Here is a 27345-nt window from a genome sequence, read left to right on the forward strand (position 1 = left end):
TCTTGTGTCTCTTCCTGTAAGGACACTAATCCCATCATGAGGGCACCACCCTCATGACCTTCCAAAGGCCCTGTTTCCTAATACCATCACATTGGGGATGTAGTTTGAACATACGAATTTTTGTGGGGGACACATTCAGTCCATAGCAACAACTTTTACGCTCCACTGAAATATAAAAATGTCAGCAAAGCTAAAGAAGTCTAAACCAACATCTTCACACATGGCACAGTCAGAGTAAATGTAAACTTCTGAAGGTTATTAATGATGTGGCTGAGGATATATATTTACTATTAGAAAAAGAAATTGCCTAGAAATTAAGGACAGTAGTTCATTAAAAGAAGTTCCTATGTTGGGCAGTGAATAATGAGAATGTAAAAAAGCAAATAACTTTACAAATTATTTAAATGTGTTTGTGGGTAACAATTTTTCTATTAATTATGTTACCATGTAAGTTTCATAGCAATAGATTTAAGTAACAATAAAACATGTTTAAAAAAGATTGAAAATCAGCTCCCTGCCACTGTGGTTCTGATGTCGTTCCTGAGTTTGTGGCACATGGTTAGTTCTTTTGTTAGGCAGTGATGGTAGCTCAGGGAGCATGGCTTTCTCTCTGTGCTGATTTCTATAAATTGCTGATAAAAAGCTTCTAAGAGGAGTATTGACTAATTGTTGACATGGCTATGTTTCATTCATTAAAGTGTTCCCTTTGCTTACACCTGCACTGAGGGTAGAATTATTTTTTTAAGTTAATGGAGAAATGAGTATTATTAATATGTAGAAAACTGGCACCACATTTAAACTGATAGACGTAAGAGCTATTATAATTTCTGTAGTTTACCTGGAAATAAAAATGGAGTCTGAACTTGTGCTGTTCCGACTGTGAGAAGCACCGCTGGAAGTATTCAGTGGACTGTGAGTCAGCTTAAAGACTTGGAAAGAACCATATACATTGTTTATGGTCTGGGAAGCACCCTGTGATGAGGAGGCATGTCCCACTCTCCAGAGAGGTGGATGTTACAAGATGTATCAGGCTGTGGATGTTCCATTGCAGAGGTCTGTAAATGGTTCCAGGCACTCTAAGTACCACTTGGATTATTGGTTAGATTGTTATGAATAAATTTCTCCCCATTTTGTGTGTCCATATTCATATCCCAGTTTGTGCCAAAGGCTTGTATTTTATACTTGAATTTTCTTCTCATTGTTGTGTTTAACATCTTGCTCTCAACAATTCCTCCCTAGGGACATTTTGAAACTGAATTCCTGGAATGGAGAGGTGAGAATATGCTGGGAGCGTATACGGCATGCGACTCTGTGACATTCGTGTCAGCTATGATGTACTAGTGGATTAGAAAGAAATAACTAATTACCATATGTTTGACTTCTCTTAAATAATTTAGATATTTATAATGGTAGTTTTACCATGTGATTAATTATTTAATGATATAGTAGTGTTCAGTCACTGGTAATTTTTCTTTGATGATTAAAAGGTCATTTGATGCACTTTTAAAGTGGCTTTTTAGCTTTAAAGGCAGTGAGAAACCTCTGAAACAGAGCTTGGAAGAGGAGCAGGGAAATTGGAGCAGCAGATGATTTCAGTGGGACGTTTTAGAAAACTAGTTTTTAAGAATCAACACAAAACACTTTGCATTGTTTATCTATGTTAAACCACACATTTTGTCATCATCTTTTAGACTGGTATTTATTTAAATATTAAACCATCCTTTACACTGTTTATATAGTGACACAATTCAAGTTGGCTCTTACCTATGTTTTGCTTAGCCAGTAAAACTTTTGCATGTAGTTAATTAAATTTCATGAAATAAAATTAGCTTCATTTCAAGTGCTGAGGAATCAATGATAGAATAGAACAGAGTCAAGGTTTTTGTGGTGAATAGACACAGAGCTGCATTTGTGTCGGTGCCAGCCCTGGAGGCAGCAGGGAATCACTGAGACGGGCACGCAGCCAGCCCGGGATCCGAGCCTACGCCAAGTGGAGAGGGTTTTGAATATACCTTTGAGAAAGTCTGTGCAAGTCAGGTGTGCAGACTGTGGTCTGGGCACAGGCGGACATGAGAGGTGAGCTGTTCCAAACGTGAAGGCCCGAGATGGGACAGGGAAAAGCCCAGTTCCTTAGTGCCCTGGCACAGTCAGAAGCCCAGGAATCCATAGGACCTGGAGACTGCTAGAACAAACTAGGACACCACAAGAAGGAGACATTGATAGTCAGCCAGCGCTGCTCTGTGCCTGGGGAGGTTCTTAAATGCTTTTTGTTAGACTCCCATGCTCAGAGCTTGGCTAGACGGAGGTGCAGTAATTTGCCACACCTGGCAAAGCCTGACAGGGAGCTGTTGGCAGATCCGCGTCCGGCTGGCGCTGAAGGTGATTAATTACGTAGCGGAGCCTGCAGGATACAGTCAAGTGAGGTCGTGAGCAAAGTGCTGTTTTATTTGGAGTTCCTCCCCCTCTACTTTGATATGTTAACTCCAAAACGAAGCTGAAAGGGAATTTTAGCTAGGAAAGAGAAAAAGAGCCAGGTTGGAGAGATGTCTGAACAGATCCATTCATTAATTCAGTCTTTCATTCAACAAATATTTTTTGAACCCCTTGGTATGTAATTAGCCAAAGTGAATGAATATTCATCCATCTTTGAAATTCAAATTCCATTTCACTAACAAACAGCCCAGTGTTTTACCCAGAGGTGCAGAGTTAGCAGTGGCAAAATGAATTCTAGTCTCAAACTTCTTTCCTTGCTTAATTGGTTCCCTGCAAAGTTCTGGATTGAACCAAAGTTGGGCTTATCTTGTCTGTGAGCACTGTCTGGTGGAGCAAGAAATAGTAATTGGATGCATAATTTATATGGAGTTGGTGCTGAGCATGTGAGAGGTCACAGTGGGAACAGGCTGCCATGGTTGAGATAAACTGTTACAGTCTGTGAGTATTTCCAGGGTGCTGGGCTCTGTGGTGTTAAGCACATCTCTTCTGTTACCTTATTTATGGAAGTCAGGGTAGAATTAGGTGCCCTTTGGCCAGTCTCTGTCTCTGAGGCCCTATAGAAGTGGCCTTGCCATTCCCCTTGGGCTGTGACAAGATCGATCCCCTTTGGGTATTTGCTCACATAAACAGTCCTAAAAAGCGACATGGAACTGTCACCTGGCTCAGTTCCGTGGGAACTCAGCCTGGAGAATTCAAAATTTCCCCATTGTATTTGTGGTGTTTCAGCATCTGACAGGAAAGGTGTTTCATCTTTTGTATATAAAAATTAAGTCACTGTGCCAGCATCAGATATGTCCTTTTAGTTGTAAGTGGTACACGGGCCAGCTCTCTGGATGTAAGAACTTAACGTTTTAAAGCTATTCCATACACACTTCTCCCTCTTTCGTGATTAAAGGCATGCTTCTGCATAGACCATGTCAGTTTCCAGAGTATTTCTGTAGTTGCTCTGCTGTGTGTTTTCATTTTATCTTAAGTAGATAAGAGAAGCTTCAGTAAGGAGTGGAGCTGAACACATTCCTCCCGATGGTAACTGTGGTTAGCCTGCCGATTGCAGATTTGTATTTGAGCCAGCTATCTCAAGGATCGCTCTTTTACATCACGTCAAGTCAAATTATATACAATTTCATGTTCGGAATATATCCAGGTAGAGGTAGTTTTGGTAATGATCACCTGTATGCTGTATTTTGTCCATTTAATAGGCCTTGGATCTTTTTTCAAGTTTGAGATAATTACAATATTTAGTTGTAAGAAATAATACAGAGAATCCCTTGTGTAGTTGACATGGCTTCTCCCAATGGTAACATTTTGCAAAACTCTAGTGTAGTATCACAGCTAGGATACTGACATTGATGCAGTCCATCTTTACCCAGGTTTACTCAGATTTTCCCAGTTTCCCAGATTTTCACAGTTTCATTTGTGTGTATGTGCGTGTATTTGTATTTAGTTCTATAAAATAAAAATGGAGCACATAATGAATTTGTGTGTCATCCTTGTGCAGGGGTCATGCTGATGTCTATGTTGTCCAAGTTTAGTGTGTGTGCTGCAGAAGTAAGCACAGGCCTTGGGTTTTCTTGATTTTTGTTTTTGTAAAGCATAGCCTTTTATTTATTTATTTATTTTTAATGTATTTATTTTATTGACTGCATTGAATCTATTGCTGTGCGGGCTTTCTCTAGTTGCGGCAAGCAGGGGCTACTCTTCATTGTGGCGCGTGCACTTCTCATTGCAGTGGCTTCTCTTGCTGTGGAGCACAGGCTCTAGGCGCACAGGCTTCAGTAGTTGTGGTATGAGGGCTCAATAGTTGTGGCTCATGGACTCTAGAGCACAGGTTCAGTAGTTGTGGCACACAGGCTTAGTTGCTCTGCAGCATGTGGGATCTTCCTGGACCAGTGCTCGAGCCTGTGTCCCCTGCACTGGCAGGCAGATTCTTAACCACTGCGCAACCTGGGAAGTCTAGGCCTTGGGTTTTTATATGAATCAGGGCTGGCTTCATGGGCCTGTGACCAGAGCACTCAGTTGGGGTTCAGTACGCTGGCTTTCCCAACTTGAGGTACTTAGTTTTATATTTGAATTTGTGTTTTGTAAGTGAAGTCCGACAGGATAAAGGAGCCCATCCTGAAACTGGAAGCTTTAGTTTGGGTGACTGCCTCCTTGGGATGGGTTCTCTTCTGCTCTCCACTGCTCACTCCCCCACCTCCTAGGACCCCAAGGACCTGGTCTCTTCCTCCGTGCTCCTGCCCCACACTGCTGCAGCCTTCAGCCCCTGGCAAGGGAGGCTCAGGGTCTGGAGCAAGAGCCTAGGATGTCTCAGGACAGGACATTGATGTGGCCATCCGCATCCTGGAGTGTCACCGCGGTACCTCAGTATAGCAAACCTCTCATCCACCCCAATCTAGGTACCCAATCCAGGTACCTTCTTGCGTAGAGATTGTAGTGCTCTTGCGGGGGGGCGGGGGGGTATCTCTGGGTTGGGTTGGTGCGCCTGTGGAAAGGGAGATGCCTGACTTGACTTGCCCTCCCCGGTTGGTGCATAGAGTACTGGTCTATGACTGGAGGGAGGGGGAGCTCAGTACCTAGTGGGTGGGGAGTTAGTGTGCACTGTGGGGGTACACGTAGGGTTGTACCCAGATCTGCACTCACTCTGAAGGTGTCCCTGTGCCTGAAGGATTGAAACATTGAGTAGCAAATAAATAACACCCTGGCAGGTTGGGAGAGAAGCTGCAGGAGAAAGGGAAAACCTTGATACTTCAGTAACTTTACTAGAACTTTTCATCTGCATTTTGAACAGGGGGGCCGCTTGTTCATCTTGCACGGGGCCCTGCAAATTCTGGAGCCATTCTGATAGGCAGAGTGTTACCTTCAGCAGTCATGCGCTGGATACAGTGCCCACTTGTTTCCTCCGCATCATCCAGTATTTGCTTCAAATTTCATAGGCATAGTAAGAAGATATTCAGTGAGACTGTGTGGGGACTAGAGCAGCACAAAACCCATAATGATATAAATATGTGGTGGAAAATTACAATAAAACCCTTGCATCTTCCACTTTAATTTTGCCTCAGGGAAATGGCAAAATGCCCAGCTGGCAATAACCAGTTCCAAATGAGCTGCCAAAACTGCTAGGTGCTGAAATATATAGTTTGTTGCTTTTCCCCATTTCGCGCTTGACTATATAGGTTTTGAGGCTGGTGTTTCGAAGCCAGGGCAGGTGCCTGCCACCTGGAAGCATTTTCTTGAGTGCTTTGCTAATATCAACACAGTACACTATTGGAGTGTATTTTTAAATAACATTGAAACTGCTTTACATGTGTGTACATGTCAATTGAAATACAATCATCAATAGGCCTAAAATGTTTTCATCTGGAATTCAAAGGGATATGATTTGTATCTTGGAACAATGAAGGATTCTTTTATATATATATATATACACACACACACATATAAAGGAACATGCTAATGGAAAACATTCAGATAAAATTAAAATAAAATTAAAATATTTGAAAAGCTTGTAAATGTGGGTTGAAGTACTTGCATAACAAAATTAGACTGCTTCACCTTAGAGCCTTACAAATACAGGTGCCTTGTAAGTATCAGGCAGCCCTGCTCCTGGGGGTGAGATGATGTTGAAAAAGTACAGTTGTTAGGACACATTTCTGTCTTGGAGGCCAAAGGCCCTCTCTTATTTTATTTGAAAAAATTATCTTCATTTTGGTACTTGTAACTACATTTACATATCAGATCCTTTCAGGACGCTGAAAGGCAATTCCTTGTCTCCAGTTAAGGTTTTTGTTTTCCTTAAGCTAGTGTTAGAGTTTTCCATGAGTATCTCCACATATATATTGCAATAGGGATCCGTGAATGTCAGAAGTTTCCAAGCTCAGTTTTTGTTTTAATGCTTGTCTGAACAATCTGAACTGTTTCCCAGTACTCATCTAACCAGACAACTGCTTTGTTTATAGTTCTGTCTGACCGGAAGTCTGCTCTGCATAACGTGCTGGCTGTTTTCTGATTCAGGCTATGTACTTCAGGCTGGGTGCACTCAGCACATCTCTTCCCCCAGCAATGTGAAGGCCAGGCAAAGAGGGTGCATTGAAATCTAGGCTGAATAAGGTTGTACTTTCATCATTAGTTTCACATCCTAATCTCCCTCGTCCAAACCTATTTATTGCTAAATCCCCAAATAAGAACAAAAACAAAAAGAAAAAATCCAAAACCCTGATTTAATCGTCTTCTCTTCTCCCTACTCACTCTTACCAAGTTGCTAATTAGGAGCAAAATGTCCAAACAATCCTGTAGGAAGAAGAAAGAGACCTAGCAGGGGACCCAGATAATCTGTAAATTAGGTAATTAGTGTAAGGATAATCATGACTCTGTTATCTTTGAGTGCTTTTTAGTATATTTGGTGGAAGTAAACTGTTCCTGTCCTCCTGTGGTTGGCGAGATCTACCACTTGACTTGCTTTCCTCTCTTGGGTGTTTATTTGCCAAGCATACTGGTCTTCATTCAGTGCATCTGTGTCTGGATGGATGATACCTCCTAATGGAGGTACTCGTTGAAGTATACAGCACCCTTTGAAATCTATTCTTCTCCAAATATTACTTGCATTTTCTAAATTTTCCCTTCTCCACCTTATTCTTGTTTCCTGTCTTACCCTAACTTCTCAGTTTTCCTCTTTCCTCTCCATGCCCTGTTCCTTTTCATTGGCAGCTTACGAGCACTTCTGTCGCCTTGCAGTGGTTCACACTTCCCATCAACACTGGTGCGTACTTACGTTCCAGAGATCAGAGCCTCTGCTCTGGAGGCAGCCTGCCAGGGGTTGCATCCTGGCTCTGTCACTCCCCAGTGTTGTGTCTTTAGGCAAGTTACTTAACCTCTCCTTGCTTCCTTTCCACATCTGTAAAATGGGGATGATAATATAGTTTCTACCTCATAGAGTTGCTGTGAAGATTAAATGAGTTATTCCGTATTGGGTATTTCGAACAATGCTTGACATACAGTAAGTGTTTAACAAATGTTAGCAATTTCGTTTAACTCAGTTACATGACCATTGAGTCTCCTATTAGCATCTTATTTTTCTGACAACACCAATTAATATCCCAGATAACTAGGGGTCCCTGGGATACATTTGGAAAAGGCTGCTCTTCAAGGTAAGTTTAGCATTGCCATTTTTTTCAGTCATTTTCCAAGGAGGGCAATCTGGGATAGAAAATCTGGAAGCAGAATCTCTTTTGCAGTCAAGTACGTCTTTTGTAAGCATCCCTCTGCCAATGTGCTGCCTTTGGCTCTTCCTTCTGACTAGTCAGTAATGTATTCTGTCATTTTGCTATTTTAGGGATGGTCTGCTGACATCACCTGGGAGCTTGTAAAAATGCAGATCTCAGGCCCCACGCAGACCAACTGACTCAGAATCTGCTTTTTAACAAGGTCCCCAGGTGATTCTTAAGCACATTAATATTTGAGATGTACCAGGCTAACATTTCTGTGTCTGCAGCACCAAATTTCTGCTCTAGGGAAATAGGAAGAAATCAACCTGAATTCTATTTTACAACACATAATATTGACTATTTCTACAAGTATAGCAGTTTAAGCCCTATGAGATTTCCTGGAAAACCTATGCTGGCATTCTCTTGGGTGTAATTGTTATCGATTAATGTCACGATTAAAAGTGTAGCTTAGGTCTACTGGGAACTTTAGCTCATTGAAAGGAAAAAAACAAAACAAAAACCACCTCATTGATCTGAAGCCCTCAGTCAGTCATTCTTGCCTTTTCAGAAAACACTTCAGATAAATAGCAATAATCTTAGCAGTGAGAGATTTGTCTCGAGGGATAATCTTTCCAACAATGACTTGCATTGATTAAGTTCATTGCTTTTTAACTGTTCACTTTGTTGCTGTGGTAACTCTGTTTTAAAAATTAGGAGGCATTTTCTTAGTTGGAGTTATGTATGGGGATGGTAGCACAAAAAAGCACATTTGGGCTTCTTCTGCTACTGGTTTGGTACTTGCTAAGAGAGTCTAGTGCTCTTGATGTTTTGGGGTTAGTGCTTTGTTGAAACAAGGTTCTGGAAAGGGGAGACATTGGACCATGTTGAAGGGGTGGACAGCATAATAGGAGGGTCAGGCTAGTGTTACGATTCTTGGTATCTCTCAGCTGTCAGGAAAAAACCAAAAGTGCTAGATGGTTAGTGGGAAAACTGCTTTTGAAAGCTTAGTCTTGTAAACCACGCAGAGTAGTGTTGTTAGATTGTTGCCTTGCCTTTACCTTTGCCTGTCTTTATGAATGGGTGGAACATTTGGAAACTCTGCAGCTGGCTGTGGTTGTGAAGAGTAAAGACTCAGCTTGCTAGATTGGATTTTGACTTGTGAACCACGAAATGGAGTGGATAAACTCATTCAACTTCCTCAGCTACCATGCATTCTTTATAATTGCAACTATGATTATTAATACAAAAATTTACTCCGGTCTTTATAACATTTACTGTAAAGAGAGACAGCAGAAATGTAAGACTGGTATCACCTGTCTCCTGTACTTTGCCTCATAAAAGCAATCTTTCTAAAATATAATTCAGATCATGTCTCTCTCTCACTTAAAATTCCCCTATGCCTCCCATCACCCCCTGGACAGAGCATGACTCATCAAGACAGAGTTCCTGGTTGTCCAGAGCTGGTTCAACCATATTGTGAGCTGATAATACAGAAAGGATTTTCACTTTACTTATTTTGATCCTGTCTTTGTATTATAAATTTTTGAAAATATAGCTTAAAACACCTTTCTCTCATGGAAACTTCCAGGATTAATTAGTATATTTTAATGTTCCTTTCTCCTTCTTAATATGTGTCTATATGTTCACATTTGCACTTTTTAAAAAAATTATTGATATGCCATTATATACATTTCAAACATCATTTTTACATTAATGGGTTGAATCTCTTAATATCACTGTTTAGCATCTGCAGCTGGGTTCATTATTTAATGCCAAACCTGTTTGTCTTTCCTGCTACCCTATGTCTGCTTTTTCCCCTGCCATGTATATTTCTCTTAGTGGCACTATTATACCCTTACTCCTAACCTTGGAGTCCATATCAACCTTTCTAGGTCCCTCATCTTTCACATTCAGTCACATGCTCAGTGAATCCCACTGAGTATCCTCTCCTTATGGTCTCACCTTTACATCTACTGTTTGTATTCCAACAACCATCTTTCCAGCTTGGATTATTATTACCTCCTATGTAGACTGTTAAAATAAACTTCATGGACCAGTCACTCTCTCCTCAAAGATATCTACTGTGCTCTTAACAAGTTAATTATGTTATCGTACTTACAATTTTGATATTCACCAGCTCAAAAGAAAAATCAAAACTTGGAGGCTTCCTATTGCCAGTAAAATAAAAATCGTTACCAGTATGGTCACTTAAAGTGCTCCAAATACCCAGTCTACCTGTTACAGTCTTCTTGTTCAGTCTTCCTGTATATGGGCATCACGATTGGACTGTTTATTCTAATCGGTACATACATTGTGTTTCGCCATCTTTGAATCTTAGCTGTGCTTTTCTCTCTATCTGGAATGCTCTCCTAAAAATTTCTGCCTATTAAAATACTTCTTATCCTCCATCTTTTTTTCTGAATCCTCTGGGTCCTTTCAGCCTTCAACATACAGGAATGACTCAAAGACCAATATTGGGGAGGAATACAGAAAGGGCTGTCATGCATGGCCTGTCAAGCTGGCCTATCACATGACTGGTTCATTGAGGTGCAGTTTCTGGTTCTCAAATTTTAAGTTCCAGAAATTCTATTTTTTCCTTCCAGCCCAAGTTGCTATAGCTCCTAGAAGACAAACACCTTCTAATAAAACTCATAAAAAATACTTTTATGAACCAGAATGCCTATTTATCAATTCACAATGAGCAATGTGCTTTTCTAGGGTATTGCCTCTCTATAGCAAGATACCTATGAAGCAAAGTCAGTAACTGGAAAGTTGCTAAATTGGCTCAGAATTGAAACATAAGGAATTGATTAGTCTTGAGGGATATTCCATCTAGGTTATGGGAAAACCTCGTTGCCTTATTGGGTCACCCGATAAGGTTCTTTTCCTTGGATAATTTGATATAAACATTGATGGATCTTCAGGTTCTAAGCTCTTATCTGTCACTCCAACTGACTGAATTACAGTTCTCCTTTACGTTTTCCATTCCAATAGTGTCATTCTAAAGATGTTGCTTTGTAACCTTGTTTTAAATTTTGCAACACTCTATCCTTATCAATTAATTTGTAAGGTAATCCAGGTTTACAAAACCACAATGGGATCCTTCTACTGTGGAGTCTTTGGACGGCTGATCTCATACGTTGTGTTTGGTTTTTGGCCCTTTATAGTCTCAGAATGTGCCTTTTGTTTGTCTTACACCAGAATTCTTTGTGCATTAGATGCATTTACTTCTGTGTCACTTTCTTAATATGTTTGTATTATGTTTATAAATATTTGTATTTGCAGACTGGACTTCTTTACCACTTATCAGGTCTAAATTGTTGGAAATCAGGGACTGCTTTTTATTCTCATTTTTTTCTTCTGTAATCTCAAGTATTGTGACTTTAGGTTCTTTCCAGAAGTGAACTTTGACGTTTATTTCTTCATTTACTTATACATTCATTCATTTTTTCCCCTTCCTTCCTTCTTTCCTCCATCTTTCCCTTCCTTTTTTCCTTTGTTCCTTCCTTTCTTCCTTCCACACACATTTATGAGACATCTACTACATGTCAGGAATATACTAGTGTTTGGTAATACAGTTATAAAAGACATAGACCCTAATAACATAGTACTGCCACTCATTGATTGCCTTAAGCTCCTCATCAAATCCGTACTATAGATAGATAGATAGATACATACATACATACATACATACTTTTTTTCCCAAATAAATATACTGAGGTTCAGGGAAGAAAAGTGACTTTCTTAAAACCACACAGTTACAACTGGGATTTAAGCCCAGGAGTCTTGCTTCAGTTTGTTCTTTTCCCCATGCTTATTAGTGTTCACTGGAGGTGACTTTATGGGGTAGGGTACTGGGACGGTAGTTGCATGTGTCAAATTCCTTCAGCTGTGGAGTCTAGTTATTGGTTAAACATTGATATGAGTGTTGCTGTGAAGGTATTTTGTAGTTGTGGTTTATATCCACAGTCAGTCGACTTTAAGTAATAATGTGGGTGGGCCTCATCCAATCAGTTGAAGGCCTTAAGAACAAATACTGAGAAAAAATTTTGCTTCGAGACTGCAGCACTACCTCCTGCCTGAGTTTCCAGGTTGCCTATCTGACCAGTAATTTTGGAGTTGCCAGCCTGGACAATTGTATGATTCAGACGCACAGACTGTGAGTACATACACACACACACGCAACACTATTGGGTTCTATTTCTCTGGAAACAACGATTGGTTGCTAAGCTCATATAGGTTCTGACAATTAAATTGGCAAAAGTATTACACAAAAATGTTTATTGCATTATCTTAAGTTCCCAAATTGGAACAATGTTTTAAATTTAAAATTCTTTATGGCATATAGTAATTTTTGTAATAGGGAGGATTGGTGCCAGTGGTCTTATTAGGTAGGGAGCAAGTGTGGAGAGAGAAGGAAGGGGCTGTGAGGGATTGGATTGTTTCCCAAAATGACCAAAATAGCAGGCTGAAACAGTCTAAAGATACTCATGTGATAGCCATCCAGGGAAAGATTTACAAAATTGCTGAAGACTTTTTCTCTTTCAAGGAAATCCAGCAGCAACAACAAAAACAAATGCCAGGTTTTTTTTCCCTCCTATTTGATGTTGGCATCTATCCATCTACAGAGTTTGTAGTGTTCAAATTTTTACTTTTGGAATTTTTAAGGTAGAGCATGTCAAGTATTTTCCTGAAACATGGCCTTTCCAAATAAGAAGACTTTGAAAGGAAAAAGAGTGGTGGTTTTAGGAATTTGGATTGTAGTAGAAAAGTAATGTTAGACCCAGAATCACCATGGTCAATCCATAGAAGTCAAGCTCTTTGTTTGTTTGTTTGCTGTAAATTAGAGATAACACTCAATAAATCCCCAAATCTAAAAATCAGATGTTTGTTAAATGGACAAAATCTAGGAACACACGTGAATGCTCTGCTTTACTCCCCGTGCTGCCTCTCCTTGCGATGGTATATCATAGCCACATTGATTAGAAATAACACAGTCAATGGTAGTCATGTTCTACAAAGTTACTTTGAGCCCTGAATTAGTAAATACTGAGCCATTGTTCATAAGGGAAATACAAGATTGGTTCCTGTGAGCCTCTGGCCACATTTTTGTCAACCAGTCATACATAATCTTGTTTATGTGTGTTTTTGTTTAAAGACTCCTTGTTTAATATACTCATTGGCCACCAGCACTCTAACTCATGCCTGAATGAAGCTAATGTGACTCATATATTTTCTCCATAAGGCCCATTACAACCTTCTTACACTCAGGCACACCGGATAGCACTTCAGAACCATGCTTGGGGACCATTTTAAACAGAGAAATCGTCAAAAGAAGCACCGAATGCAAAAAAATGTGGCACTGAATAGACTGAGAAAAGTATTCTTGTTTACAGTATGAGAGCTGAAACGTGAAGGCAGGGCATCCGCTGGGGACGTGCATGTTGGGCGACTCAGATATGTTGCCACTCTGTGAACGACCCCCAAAATCTCTGTGCGTGACCCCAAAAGCATCATGAGTATCGATCTGGGGGTTACAAATACATTTTAGCCAATAGGCGAATTCACAAATACAGGATCTACAAATAATGAGGATCTACTGCAAATAGTTTGGAACTTTTTGGAAAATCCATATGCAATATTTGTGGTTAAATAGCCTCCCGCAGAGCCACTCTGTAACAGAGTACAGTGCTGCCAAAGAAAATTGTTGGGCTTCTAAACATTTTATGTTCATTTGTAAGATTCTTTAATAAACATTTTTAATCCTTGCTACAGCAGCCTTTTAGGAGAAGGAAATAAGTGCTATAAATAACAAAACTCCAAATATAGCAATAGGCTTTCCTCAGGAAACCCTAGCAATTTCAGGTGTCTGTTTTGAAGCACTGGCATGATTAATAAAATCAACAAAAATAAACAGTCAAAATCTGAGCACAGTAATTTGTCATCTTTTCCGAAATATTAGTGGAGAAGCAATTTGTTTCCTTTCACTAAGATTTACAAAGTTAATTCATTAACATGTCGCATGTTTAACCATATTAAGACAATTACTTGTTTAATTGAGGTTTTCACCTTTTAATGATTTTTGTCATATTGAAATTTGCCAAGAAATTAACAAGTCTACAACTTTGATTCTTGCAAACTGTTTATTTTGTGCTTTTAGATTGATGCCAGTCCTGTAATTCTTCATTCTTCAAGTACTTGTGTGCAAATTTCTGTGCTTAAAAGTCCTGAGTTAGCAAACCAGGGCTTTTCATGGCTTAAGCAGCTGCCACATCATGGAGGTACCCTCCCACCCACCCAAGAGAGAGGAGTAAATGGAGGATCTACTCATTTCTAGTTACTAAAGCAAAATTAGGACTCAGGGCAGAAGGAGTAGATCGGCTTAAATACTGGTGAGATTATCAAAAAAAGAAGAAAAAATGGAGAATCAGTGATACGGGAGATGATTTGAATATTGTATTGTCAGTGTTTCAACCACTAGACAGTTGTACACTGAAATGAAAGCAAGGTTAGGTTGTTATTTCTTTATTTTGAAAAGATATCGCAAACCCCTTTCCTCAGCCATTTCATAAATTAGAATGGGAGAAAATAGATTTATGTTACAGCAAGTAGAGTTTAGTTTAGACTAGTGGAAGGGGACACTACCAGAGGACTTTGGTTATGAATATTTATAACCTGAAATACATATAAGAAGTAAATTAGAGAAATTAGCATGGGCAATAATCATATTCACATAGTGACACTCTGACTTGGAGAGAATTATATTAGGTAGTCAGAAAACTGAAGTCTATTGCTGCTTGAAATTATGTATACGTGGATCCCTAATGTTCTGGGCTTGAATTTGAAAGATTCACTCATCAAGATTTTTAGACACATTATATTTGCTTTTGCAAATTAGAAGCTCCAACCACAGATGCAAGTATACATTGCCATGTGTGGAATTAATGCTTCAGACAGCTTATGAATATGTATGTGTATTTTGGTGGCGCTTCTGCTACATAAGCCTGAAAAGTAGTGGGAAGTGGGTGGATCTCCGTGGAACTGCATATTGCTGTCAGAAAAGTGCAATTCTCAAAGAAAAAAAATTATAGGGGCAACATTTCATTTCAGACATGTCTTCAAAGACATAAAATTTTCAAAAAGAGGAAAGCTGATATTTGTCCATTTTAATTGTTAAAATTCCTGTTGACATTTTCATAACAACTAGGAAATAATCTGAGGACAATTCTTTGTATTTAATGTGCGTACATCTTCATGGTGGTTTCTGGAATGTCTTAAGTATTAATATGCGGTGAGATTTGGGTGTTATTTAGTTCTGTAGTTACAGTTGTACCTGATTGAATGTCTGTATTACTGGTATACATCAGTTGGGTTCAGCTTAAATTTTAGTGTGAGGTTTCATTTCTGTATGTCACCTGGATTTCGGTATTAACTAGTGATTATCTCAAACGTCTGTTTCGGCAAAAAAAAAAAAAAAAAAAAAAGTATAGTTAATGGTAGTTAATGGCAATTTCAGTCCGACTGTTTTATGGTCCCCCACCTAGATCATGGTCGCTGGGCAGACTGGGGAGGAAGAACAGGAGAGCTGAGGTGAACAGCTGCTCATCAAGTGATGTGTGTTTCTGCAGTGGTAGATGTGCCTTGAGATTTCCTGAGCTCAGTGGGACACAGGATCTCCACCAATTGATTGAGGCCCCCATGTGTAGTTTGAATTAATTATCCACTGCAGTCAGTGCAAAGTGGCCTCTTTTTATAAAAGTTTTAGATGTTTTGAGAAATCTTGTTACTTAGTGAGAAGTTGATGTAAGGGTATGGCTAGAGCAGTATCAGATCATAGTTACATATTTTATGTGTTCTAACAGTACACTTCTGATACTTCAGACAGACATTTAAACCATTCCTTCCAGGAACACATTTTAAACATCAAATTGAACTGGTGTTAATAACATCATCCATCCAGGTCTATTTTATTGAATTAAGCTTATTACATTTGATCAATAAGTCAACACCAAAGCGATTTTAATTTATCACTTACATACAGTTTGTTTACAAGGCGTACTAATGGTCCCCCTAAAAGACCACCTGATACAGCTTTGCTTTTTTACCTGTTCTGGGAATAGTGTCCCTCAGGAGATTTCCCATTATGCCAGTATCATTTATGAAAGGGAAAATACAGCACTTGACTGTTGCTTTTGATATGTAGTTAGAATCCTTGTCAATTTTAATAATTTGAAAATAGAGCTGGCCTAATTGAGGGTTAAAAGTTTTCTAGACAAAAATATTTTCCTACAGTTAGCCCAGATCATCATTTCTTAATGCCCTTCCTCATTTAGAGCCTTAAATTGGATTAAGAAAATATGTTGTCTAGGGACTTTATATAAACAAAACCCTCTTGCCTCTTCATCTTTCTTGCCCCACTAGCCATTCTTTATTTCCCTTGGCAGTGAAACTCACAACAAGTCTATACTTCTTGTGTCTACTTCTCCTTTAATTGTCTCTTAAACGTACTTTAATCAGACTTATGTCCCCACGGCTCCACCAGAAATCTAATCAGGTTTAATAGTGACCTCCCAGTCACTTGAATTGGTCAATGTGTTGGTCATCTTACTTGATCTACCCCAGAGCAGCAGAGACAGTGCATTTTCCCAGATGCCCATGACTCACTTTTTCCTTCCCTTTCTTTTGCCAGACATCTTCATATTGGAGTGCCTGAAGGATCAGTACTTAGACCTCCTCTTCATTTGCACTTATTTACCGTTGGGGACGTCATTCAGTCTCATGATATTAAATATCGTTTATAGGCTGATGCCTGCCAAATTCATGTCATTAACCCAGAAGTCTCTCCCAAACATTCAATTTTTCTATTTCATAAGTTGTAGGAATTTCTGGTTCTACACACTAAAATTTGAATAGACCAGTTTCGCATCTTCCACCAAAAAGAAAAAGCCGTCTGTAAGATGATAAATAAAGAACAAAATTTTAAAACATTGATATCATTATAATTAAAGTCATTCTAATTTCAGTATTCAGGAGTTGGGAAATTTAACTTCAGATAGACAAACTAGAATCACTCAATTCAGGAAAACATCATACACGTTTAAATGATTTTTATGCATACTTGTTGATTGCTATTTCATGTTTAAAGTTATTTACCTAACAAACTAATTCATACCAACATAATATACCATGTAATCCTATTGGGAGATATCATTTAGCCAGAGAATCATTTGCTTGTTTAGAAGAGTGTTACAATTATGCATAGCACTGTTATTTATATATCAATAGATAAAAGAGGAATATAGCATTTATAATTAAGGAAGAAACATATATACTAATGTGGCCAGCTAACACATTTAAATGATCTTAGTAAATTATTTGTTTTGCTTGCTTCCCTTTGTAAACATTGTACCTTTTGCTTACCTACCATCCACAGCATACTTCTTGTATATTCAGGCTTAAAAATGTCCAAAGTTATAATGATGAGCATCCTAGAACATTTTGTGTCACGTGCCTTAAATGATTATTTTAACACCTAGAGTTTGGGAATATTCCAAATTATTGTATTTATCATTATTAACTGCTTGGTCAGTTTTGCTATAATTTCTCACTAGAAAATAACTCTGATTTGAAAGCAGTTCCAGATTACTTCATTTCAACCTTAGTCACCAAAATGTTTACTCATTCTCTAAGTTACACAAGTACTACTTGTGTTGCAGAAAAGACAAAGTTTAATTGAAGATGTCAGAAATGTTTGTTAGAGTTTATTATATGAAAATTAGGTGAGAAGATAGTGAGAACATGAGTTATTTAATGCACAATGTTGTAAAACTGAGATAAGAATATAGAAGATTCCCTATATCTCATGTGGTTCAAAAACAGGAAGACATATGCAATGTACAAAACAGATTAAAATAATTACATATTTGTACATAAATATGTGTTATATTTTAAAATATAAAGATAGAAGAAATACAAAAATTGGCAAAAGCAAAATGGTTTTGGGGTGAAATTTTCTGGCTTTCCCTATCTATAGTTAAAATTTCAATAAATTCAATAGTATGATGAAGTATTGATAGAGTTGATAATTAGGAAATTTATATTGATGTCATTATGGAGAATTAATGCAAATGATGAGTGATATGCAAAGGAAAGATAGATATTCAAAGAATGAAAACAAATTTTCATATAAATGAAAACAAATATTAAAGTTGAAAAGAAAGATACTCATCTTAGTAATATTACAGAAATGTAAATTAAGTGTGGGGTCTATACTACTGTCTATTAAATTATTAAATAACTAAAAATTATAAATCCTCTGTAGGTGAATTTGTAGGGATATGTGTGAATTCATGCACTGCTTATAATATTGTAAACTGGAAGAATTTATCAGTATATTGGGAGGGTTACAACTGTGATTGTACCTTTCACTCACCATTTAGCTTCTAATTCTAAGACTTTTGCTCAAGAAAGTAACCCCCAAATTAAATACAGTGGCAGAGAGAGAGGGGGGAGGGGGGAAAGTGTCTAAATTTTTTTTTAATATTTAAACTGGTTTTATTTCAGTAAGTTAAAAAAATTTTTTATTGGAGTATAGTTGATTAACAATGTTGTGTTAGTGTCATGTGTACAGCAAAGTGATTCAGTTATACGTACATGTTTCTATTCTTTTCCAAGTCCTTTTCCTGTTTAGGTTATTATAGAATATTGAGCAGAGTTCTCTGTGCTATACAGTAGGTCTCTGTCAGTTATCTGTTTTAAATATAGCAGTGTGTATAAATTTTTTATATTTATTATGAAGATGTAGTATAAATTGAACAACCATATTTGAATTAAATATATCGGTATGCAGCATTTTATCTACACAATGATTATAAACATCTAAGAGTCTGTATGTAGAAGGGTAGTGAATGGAATAGGCTAAGGAAAAAAAACCCCAACCCTAGTAATTTATAGATGTTATTTAGTGTAATTTCGCTTTGTTTGCTTCTTTATTAATTTAAGCTTCTGGTTATAATCGTTGCATATTCATACATTATAAAGAAATATACTTTTACATAGTAAAGTATACTCTACCATATACTATAAAATGTTATATAAATCATGGCCCTTGTTTTGTATGAATAAAGTTAGAACTTGAAAATAATCTGAAATAATTTTTTGAAATTCTGAGCCACCTTTTTAAAAATGAGCATATAAACCTCAAATTACAACTTAGATTTGAAACTAAACTGTCTGTTAATATATCTGCATTTTATGGCAACAAAACAAGCTTAATCACCTTTGCATAGCAGAAATTTGCAAGTTGCTAATAAGCTGATTTAAAATGGCCACAGTAAAAATCTGTGTTGGAAGGAACATTTGACGTTATTAAGTTCATAGCATGGCCCCTGAATTGCTGTGTTTAGAGAAGGTACTCCTCTAGCTTGCTTGTTTCCTCTCTGTCTTTAGCATTCCCATTAATGCAAAATACACCTATACATGGAATAAAAATAATATTGTGTTTAAGAAAAAAAACTAAATTCTACATCTTATTTTCTGTGGTTAGACAGCAGCTGTGAATGACCTAAAATGCATCGCTTCAGTAGAGTTATATGGTAGAGTGCTGGAGATCAGGTTCATTTTTCAAAGCTTGAGAAATTGAAAACAAATGAAGCTGGGATGAAGTGAGAGAGTAGCATTGACATATATACACTACCAAATGTAAAAGAGATAGCTAGTGGGAAGCTGCTGCATAACACAGGGAGATCAACTCAATGATGGGTGATGACTTAGAGGGCCAGGATAGCGAGGGTGGGAAGAAGTCGCAGGAGGGAGGGGACGTGGGGATATATGTATGAATACAGCTAATTCACTTTGTTGTACAGCAAAAACTGGTACAACAGTGCAAAGCAATTATATCCCAAAAAAGAGTTTAAAAAAAAAAAAAAAGAAAACAAATGAAACCCCACCCTCCAACCAAAAACAAATCGAAAGACCAAACTTGTACTCCTTTCTTCCTATTTGAATCAGAGATACTCACTGTTCATGGATGTGATTATTTTAAACATTGTACCTATTTGGGTATAAGAAACTTAATTGTTCAAACAAAATAGTGTTTTTACTCTCCCAACTTCCCACAGAACACACATTGAAAAGATAGCTGTGATATTCTTTACAGAATGTGGGATTTAGGTATGCAAGTGTCTTAGAACAGATGGATTCTTGATAGCGGCTTTCTTTTTCTTTAAGGAGAGCATAACTCAGATTTACCTGATACGGGGGAAAAAAGTGAACAGATGAAGTGTTTCTTTGGTTATTGTAGTTTGGATGATTTGAAAATAGTTTGCTTCTTTTATTTTTCCTGTGGGCACTTTTTTCTTGCCAACATTTTAAAGATGACTACTGTATATGAGGTATAGAATTTGATGGTTTTTTTAAAGTGCAATTCCATTTTCTATTCTGCAGAAACACCTACCATTTAAATAAAATTACAGTGCTGCTACAAGCAAAAAATAGTCTTTTGTTACCCTTATATATTTATGCATATTTTGTTTTTATTTTAACCATAAGAACTTTCTCTAGTTTTGGCAGCACTAATATCTACAGATTGTCAATTTTTTCGTGATTCTAGTGTGAAGTTAAAAAAGAATCTGATTTGTAGCTGTCTCTATATTGTCATTACATTCTCTTGTATTTTTGAATGTATTTCATTTTGCGATTAGGTCACTTTTGACCTAGTGAATGTTACAGGAATGTTTGACTTTTTAAAGCAATGGCTTCAAATTGGCAGCACTTTAACATTGGCTATTTTACTGAAACCTTGCTAAGTAAATTTGAATTATTTTTCCTGTTGTTTCCATCATGTCATTTCTTTCTTTACAAGTATTGCTGTGCCCTGGTATTTGGGAGTTGGTAGAGTTTCCATGTAGATAATAAACCTTTTCTTTTTGCCTGAGTTCTTCAACAATGTCATGTTCTGGCACTTATGACATTTTACCAATTTTTCTGGCTGCTGCTGTTACTGGGATGGCAAATTATTTCTTCCCATTATTATTATTATTATTATTTTTTGACTTAGTTTTCATGGTCATCAAATTTCAGCATCCTGGTTGCAATTTCACAAGCTCAAATTGTGCCAAGTATTGGCCTTGGAAACTTTAAATATTGAATAGGATTTTTTTCTACAAAGGAATCACTCATAATAACATTTCAGATAAATTGATATGTGAAACATTTGACATATTACTAATATTTGATAACTGTACTAAGGAAGTATCTTATCCTGCCCAACTTTATAAGATTACAGTACAAAATTTGGACCTTCTTGCTTTGTAGAAAGTGTTTCGTTTTTTATAGTATTTCATGTTCTAGTCTGTGTTTGGGATTAAAACTCCTTTGCCTGCTAATTTTACTGTGATTTAAATCTACATTATGAAAGTTCAATTATAATATCAAATGGCATAAGAATTTTGACATTTTTTAAGTTTAAAATTTTTAATATTAGAACACAGTTTTGTGTACCCTGAAGGGACCTTTTGTAATTTATCTCCCTGTGAGGAAAGCATGAGCAGAACTTCATTGTGCTGATCTGTGACATGGAGATTATATATCTTTTTCATAGGATGAGAATTAAACAAGGTATACCTTCAGAATAGCTGAAAGTAAAATGCTTTACCATACTCAGTGTCGGTAAGGATATAAAGGAAGTGGAACTCATACACTTCTGGTTAGGAATATAAAATGGTACAACCACTTTGGAAAACAGTTTTGCAGTTTCTTAAAAAGTCATATATTCCAGCTATTCCATTCCTGGTTATTTATCCAAGAGAAATCTGTTATACCTTGGTATGATATGTCCATACCAAGAATTATATACAAATACCTATAATAGCTTTGTTTGCAGTAGCCTTACAATGAAAATAAGCCAGATGTCCGTTTTAGTAGGTGAATGTATAAACAAACTAGGGTATATCCACACAATGGAATCATACTTGGCAATGAAAAGGAATGGAGTATTGATATATGGTACAAGATGGATGAACCCCCAAATAATTATGCTAAGTGAACTGTATGCCCCACACATTAAAAAGTACATAACAAATGATTCTATTTATAGAAAATCTCAGAAAACGCAAACTAATCTGCTGTGCAGAATTGTAGATCAGCGATTGCCTGGAATCAGAGGGTGGGGAGGAGCTAAGAGAGGGATTACAAAGGAGCATGAGATATGATGCATATGTTCCTATCTTAGTCTCTTCGGGCTTCTGTAACACAATATGATAGATTGAGTGGCTTAAATAATAGCAATTTCTCTCTCACATTTCTGGAGGCTGGGACGTTTGAGAGTATGGTACTAGCATGGTCAGGTTCTGGCTTGCATATGGTACTTTCTTGCTCTGTCATCATCTGATGGAGTAAGAGATCATCTCTTTTGTGTCTCTTCTTTTAAGGTCACTAACCCCATTCAGGAGGACTTCATCCTCGTAATCTAATTACCTCCCATAGCTCCTACCTCCTTATACCATCAAATTGGGGATTAGGGCATCAACATATGAATTGGAGGGTGGGACAAACATTCAGTCCATAGCGGTTCCTTTGGGATGAAGCATATATTTGTTATCTTGATTTTGGTGTTGATTTCAGTGATGTATTCATATGTCAAAACTTATCAAATTGTGCACTTTCAGTAAGTGTAGTCTATTATGTCAATTACTCCTTAATTAAGCTGTTAAAAATTTAAAAAGGTAACACATATGAAAGCACCTACTACGTTGCCTAGGAAATGGCAACCTCACAATGCATGGCATTAAACTGAAATGATAAAATGATGAGTTGCGGGAAATCAGTTTCATTTCTACTACAAGGAAGAAAATGGTTAAACACTAGTTTCTCTTCCAGTGAGAAAATTGCTGTGTATATTTAAGGGTTGTTATATACACTGGTTCTTATTTATTTCTGTGTGTGCGTTCATAGAAGCCCCTCTCACCCTATTTAAGTTGTCTGGTTGTCCACACGTGTGAATGGTTACACTAGCAGGTCCTGGGCTCTGCCAGTGACTGCTGAGGCTGAGCTCACTGAAATGGCCCAGTTGGAAGAGGAGGTACATGACTGAGGAATGTGGAGAGGTATGAAAGGGCAGAACTGAACAGGTCAAGGATGCTAAGTTTCTCAATGGCTTCCTGCAAACTGGAGGAATGAGGGACCTAATATGATTGGAGCTGCCTGACCTCAGCCGTAACTCTTCTCTTTCCTGAGTAGCATGGCAACTCCCGTTTGGATCTCAAATAACATATTTAGAAAAGAGAACTAGAAGTATTCTAGGGAGGCACATACTGTTAAGCCTCTGATGAGCAGAGTCTATGATAAAGTAATGATAAAGACAATGAAACGGACAGCCGCAAACTCTAAGGCCCTTTGTTGTGATTCTTGAAGCAGTAGACAGCATGCAGTGGCTCTTAGCACATCTGGTTCTATTCATAATGTATTCTAAACATGCTGGGTCTGGAGGCCTAGGAAGATCTTGAGCTGAATGACTTTAATTGTGTCATATCATCATTATGATCAGCATCACTTCACTGAGTGGCTGCTGTGTTCTGGGCCCTGGGCCTCATGCTTTTCAAACATTTAATTTTCACAGTAACCCTCAGAGAAGACTTTCCTGAAAGCCTTTTCTCCCATGCCTCTTCCTCAAATTAAGTCAGAACTTTATTTTATATGGTCTCATAGCATCCTGTACAGCTGTATAACACTTGTGACTATTGCAGTCATATAATGGATTGCATAATTAGTTGATTAATGTCTGTATCCCCTCTAGAGTGTGGAACTAGATATGTCTTGTTTACAGCGCCTTGTACATACTTAAAGCTTAATACTATTTGTTGAGTGAATGGATGAATAAAATATCATCGTAACATAACTTTTATAGTATGGCAATAAAGACCCTGTGAAACAGTGATTCCAAGTTCTGTATAAAGATGTTTAGAGATAATTTTAGTTTTAAACAAGTGAAACAACTGAACAGAAATATGAGCTATGAGATTGAAAACAAGAATAGAGATTGGGAAATTGGGATGTTATAAATAGATTAAATCAGAAAGATCCTTTGGGGCTGGCTAGTTCCAGAGATTGTTAAACTCAGTCAGTTGTTGAATACCTTCATCACTGAGAGGCATCAGCTTTTTTGTTCAAAAAGCAGAAGTGAAAACCTAATGGTATTTATGGCATATGATCAGCATGTGGTTGAATAAATTACAGACCTTCTTTACATTACAGCTGGCAAGGTAAATAATAAGTAGACTGTATCAATAATATACATCTTTCTTTTTGTCATAAGATGCTCTCTCAGCCAGACATACATCATTAGCAGATACGACTTTCATGATGTGTGTTTTTAGATGCAACATACTTAGATGATGCTTCTAACTAGCTTTCATCCCTAGTATTAAACAGTGACAAGTTCCCAAACCAAATACAGCATAATTTAAATATTAAAATTGTTCAAAGGAAAGATTCATGGTTATAAGTCACCTAAAATGTATAATTTACCTAATATAAAATCAAATTTTGTGATGTGCTTCAGGACTTTTCTGTTGTTGTTAGTAATACTTAAAACTCAGGAGAAGTCATTAAGGTAAAATAGTCTTTAAGATAAAGCAAATGACCCAAAATGCATTTGTGACTCAGACCAGAAAATATTGGTGCAAGTACTCTTTTTTTTTTTAAAGTTTATTTATTTATTTGTTGGCTGCATTGGGTCTTCATTGCTGCGCACGGGCTTTCTCTAGTTGTGGCGAATGGAGGTTACTCCTCATTGCAGTGTGTGGGCTTCTTGTTGCAGAGCACAAGCTCTAGGCACGCGGGCTTCAGTAGTTGTGGCACATGGGCTCAGTAGTTGTGGCTCGTGGGCTCTAGAGCACAAGCTTAGTAGTTGTGGCACACAGGCCTAGTTGCTCTGCGGCAGGTGGGATCTTCCCGGACCAGGGATTGAACCCGTTTCCCCTGCATTGGCAGGTGGATTCTTAACCACTGCGCCACCAGGAAAGTCCCAAATGCAGGTACTCTTGAGAGCAGAACACTTGACTAAGACAGAAAAACATCGATAGTGGTTAGAAATGTTTACTGGTTCTTTAGAGTATCTTTGATAACATCTCTTCTCCATTGTCCAGAGCCTTCTCAAAACAAGTAGTTTTTCAATCTCCAACAGAACTGAGCCTGCAATCTTTGAAGGCAAGAAAGTATAATTTGTTTGTTGATCTAATGTGTATAATCACATAACCTTTTATCTTAGGCGGAGCTTTGCAACCCATGAGCAATTGTGAAATGTCAGTATAGACAGGATTTGGTATTAAGTAGGTGTCAGGAACATTTCAGATGAAAACAGAAGAAAAATATATACTCAAACACAGATATCAATATGAAATGTATAATATGTAAGGTATAATATATGAAATATGATTTATAATATGTAATAATGCATAATATGTGTCATTTATTGAGAATTATTTTCTATAATATACATAGTTTTAAAATTCAAATTAATATGAATTTTTGTTTATATTCATATAGGTAAATTTCCTTGTATAACAGCCCATACCACTATTTTCCTATACATTTATACATATGTATGTGTATATGGTATGTAATTTCGTTGTTAGTTTCCTTAATATACCAAAGGATATTAATATACCAAAGGATATGTACCAAAGGGGGTTGAGATAGCAAACTTCTGCTTTTTTCCACATAAAGGAAAATATTGGCATGGACTCTTCCTCAAGAAATTTTTACATAAATTCCTAGGGAATTTAGATATTCCATTTAAAAAAAAATAGAATAAAGAGTACCATATAGAGTCTCTCTCTGAGTGTGTCTTTGCAAGATAGACCTGTGGTGCTTTGGTTTTCTCCCATTGGTGATGTGTGGAGCTGCCATGACATGCATTTCTGTCATTTTTTTTTCCCCCAAGACCCTTATCTGTTGACGCTTCTGTTATTTCCTGGTATTTGTACAAGTTACTGTAATGCTTTTAGTTTCCTTCTTATCGGCTAACATTTGGCCCAGGTTCAGCATTTTGGGGTGTGGGGGGCAGAAGGAAATGTACAGGTCAGGGATTACAAGTGGCTTGGTCTCCCAGATTCAGGACAGTGCATATCATGTTGGCCCTGAGATGTATGTAAACCAAGGATGGTTATAACAGAGAGAGAGAGTATCTTTTAAAACTGGTTTCAGAAAGTTTAAGGCATAGCATAATCTGAAATATATAATATTCTGCCAAAAAAGAAGGCATTTGAAACTAGTTTCATAATGAGATCATGGAAGAGATAGACTATTTGAAGACTGTTGTATGGTGTTTCTAGATGATAAAGAGAAAGCAGAGGTACTTAATAATTGTTTTACTTGGATTTTTTTTTTTAATCAAGGAGGAAGAGCTTCAAATTCTAGAGGTAGAACAAAACTGGCTAACAGGAGTTTGATGTCTTAAAAGATGTGGAAATAGTGAGTGAACCCTTAGGTAATGAAGAAGTTTTGTCTTGAGTCCAGCTTTACCACACAGGGATCTTGGAAAATCACTGGTCATCTTTATAGCTTCAAAGAATTGAAGAGTTCTAAGAGATTAAAGATAATTTTCCAGAAGGGGTAATAGAAGAATTTATATGAATAAATTACCAATTACCTATTTTAATCTCAAATTTTAGTAAAATTTCAACACAGGTTATGACAGTATGAGCACTTAGAAAAGTAGCAGTGATTAATAGGAGATGATGCAGCTTCCAGAATCCAAGGGGAAATCATGCCATTCCAACTTGTGTTAAATTAATTAGACAAGAAGTCCATTAGACTGAGGTGGTTCTAGTGCCCTAGTAGCCTATGTAAACAAACCCAAACCTAAGCCTGTAATGCCTCAAGGTTAAGAAATCAAAGCCTAAGGACAACCTATCAAAAACAGCCAACAAGGCTTTCCCAAATAAGGCAACAGCTTCTAGCCAATTGAATAATTTCGTTCTGGGTGTTGCCTGACCGAAATCTTGCCCCTAGCTCCTGTTGGTGGAGATCTCCTAAGCACGTCTTGCTTGACATTGCCCTGTTTCAGTGGATTTTTGCTTAAATATCTTTATCTTTCAACATTTCACATCTCTTTCCAAACAGTTATTTGATTAGGGGTGCAGGGAATTTTGTGTGTGTGTGTGTGTGGTGAGTCTGGATCATTTTTACAAAATTTCTTTTGATAGTCTTACAAAGTAGGTAGAAAAGTATGGACTTCTGGGAAATGTTTAGCTTAGTTCTTAGTTGTGAAATTAACCCATCATGGACTGTTGTGGAATGGGTCAGTGTGTCTTCCTGTGGGAGGTTTCTAGTGTGTTGCAAGTTCCTTCCTTAGTTTCGCCTCATTCAGAAGGTTATCAGTGACTTAAGATTAGAAGGCCTACCTGTCAATTCTATGTTTATCCAAAGTTATTGGATGCATGGTAAAGGGCAGGGAGGTAGAACACAGACTTAGGGGTCACATGAGGCACGAACGCTGATTCCAAGGCAAGTTAGTTTTGAGGTTTTGTACCTCTATTTCCTTATCTTTAAAAATAACAATTTTCTGTGTTACAGACAGTAAGTACTCATTGAATGCTAACTAATTTACGTCTTGGTTAAAAGAGTAAAGATAAATATTTCAGGCAACTCA

General features: G+C 37.4%; 1 protein-coding gene and 1 non-coding gene across 2 annotated transcripts in view; one reads left to right on the forward strand and one right to left on the reverse strand.

The window, feature by feature from the left end:
• The window catches only part of PRKD1 (protein kinase D1), a 313425-nt gene that overhangs the window by 100631 nt on the left and 185449 nt on the right, over nt 1-27345 (forward strand). The gene's annotated exons all lie outside the window — the stretch shown is intronic.
• LOC130847323 (U6 spliceosomal RNA) lies at nt 3947-4049 on the reverse strand. The gene has a single exon (XR_009052093.1). It is a non-coding gene; the product is annotated as a U6 spliceosomal RNA (small nuclear RNA).

This window comes from Hippopotamus amphibius, chromosome 2 (genome assembly GCF_030028045.1).
Source record: "Hippopotamus amphibius kiboko isolate mHipAmp2 chromosome 2, mHipAmp2.hap2, whole genome shotgun sequence".
NCBI classification, from domain to species: domain Eukaryota; kingdom Metazoa; phylum Chordata; class Mammalia; order Artiodactyla; family Hippopotamidae; genus Hippopotamus; species Hippopotamus amphibius.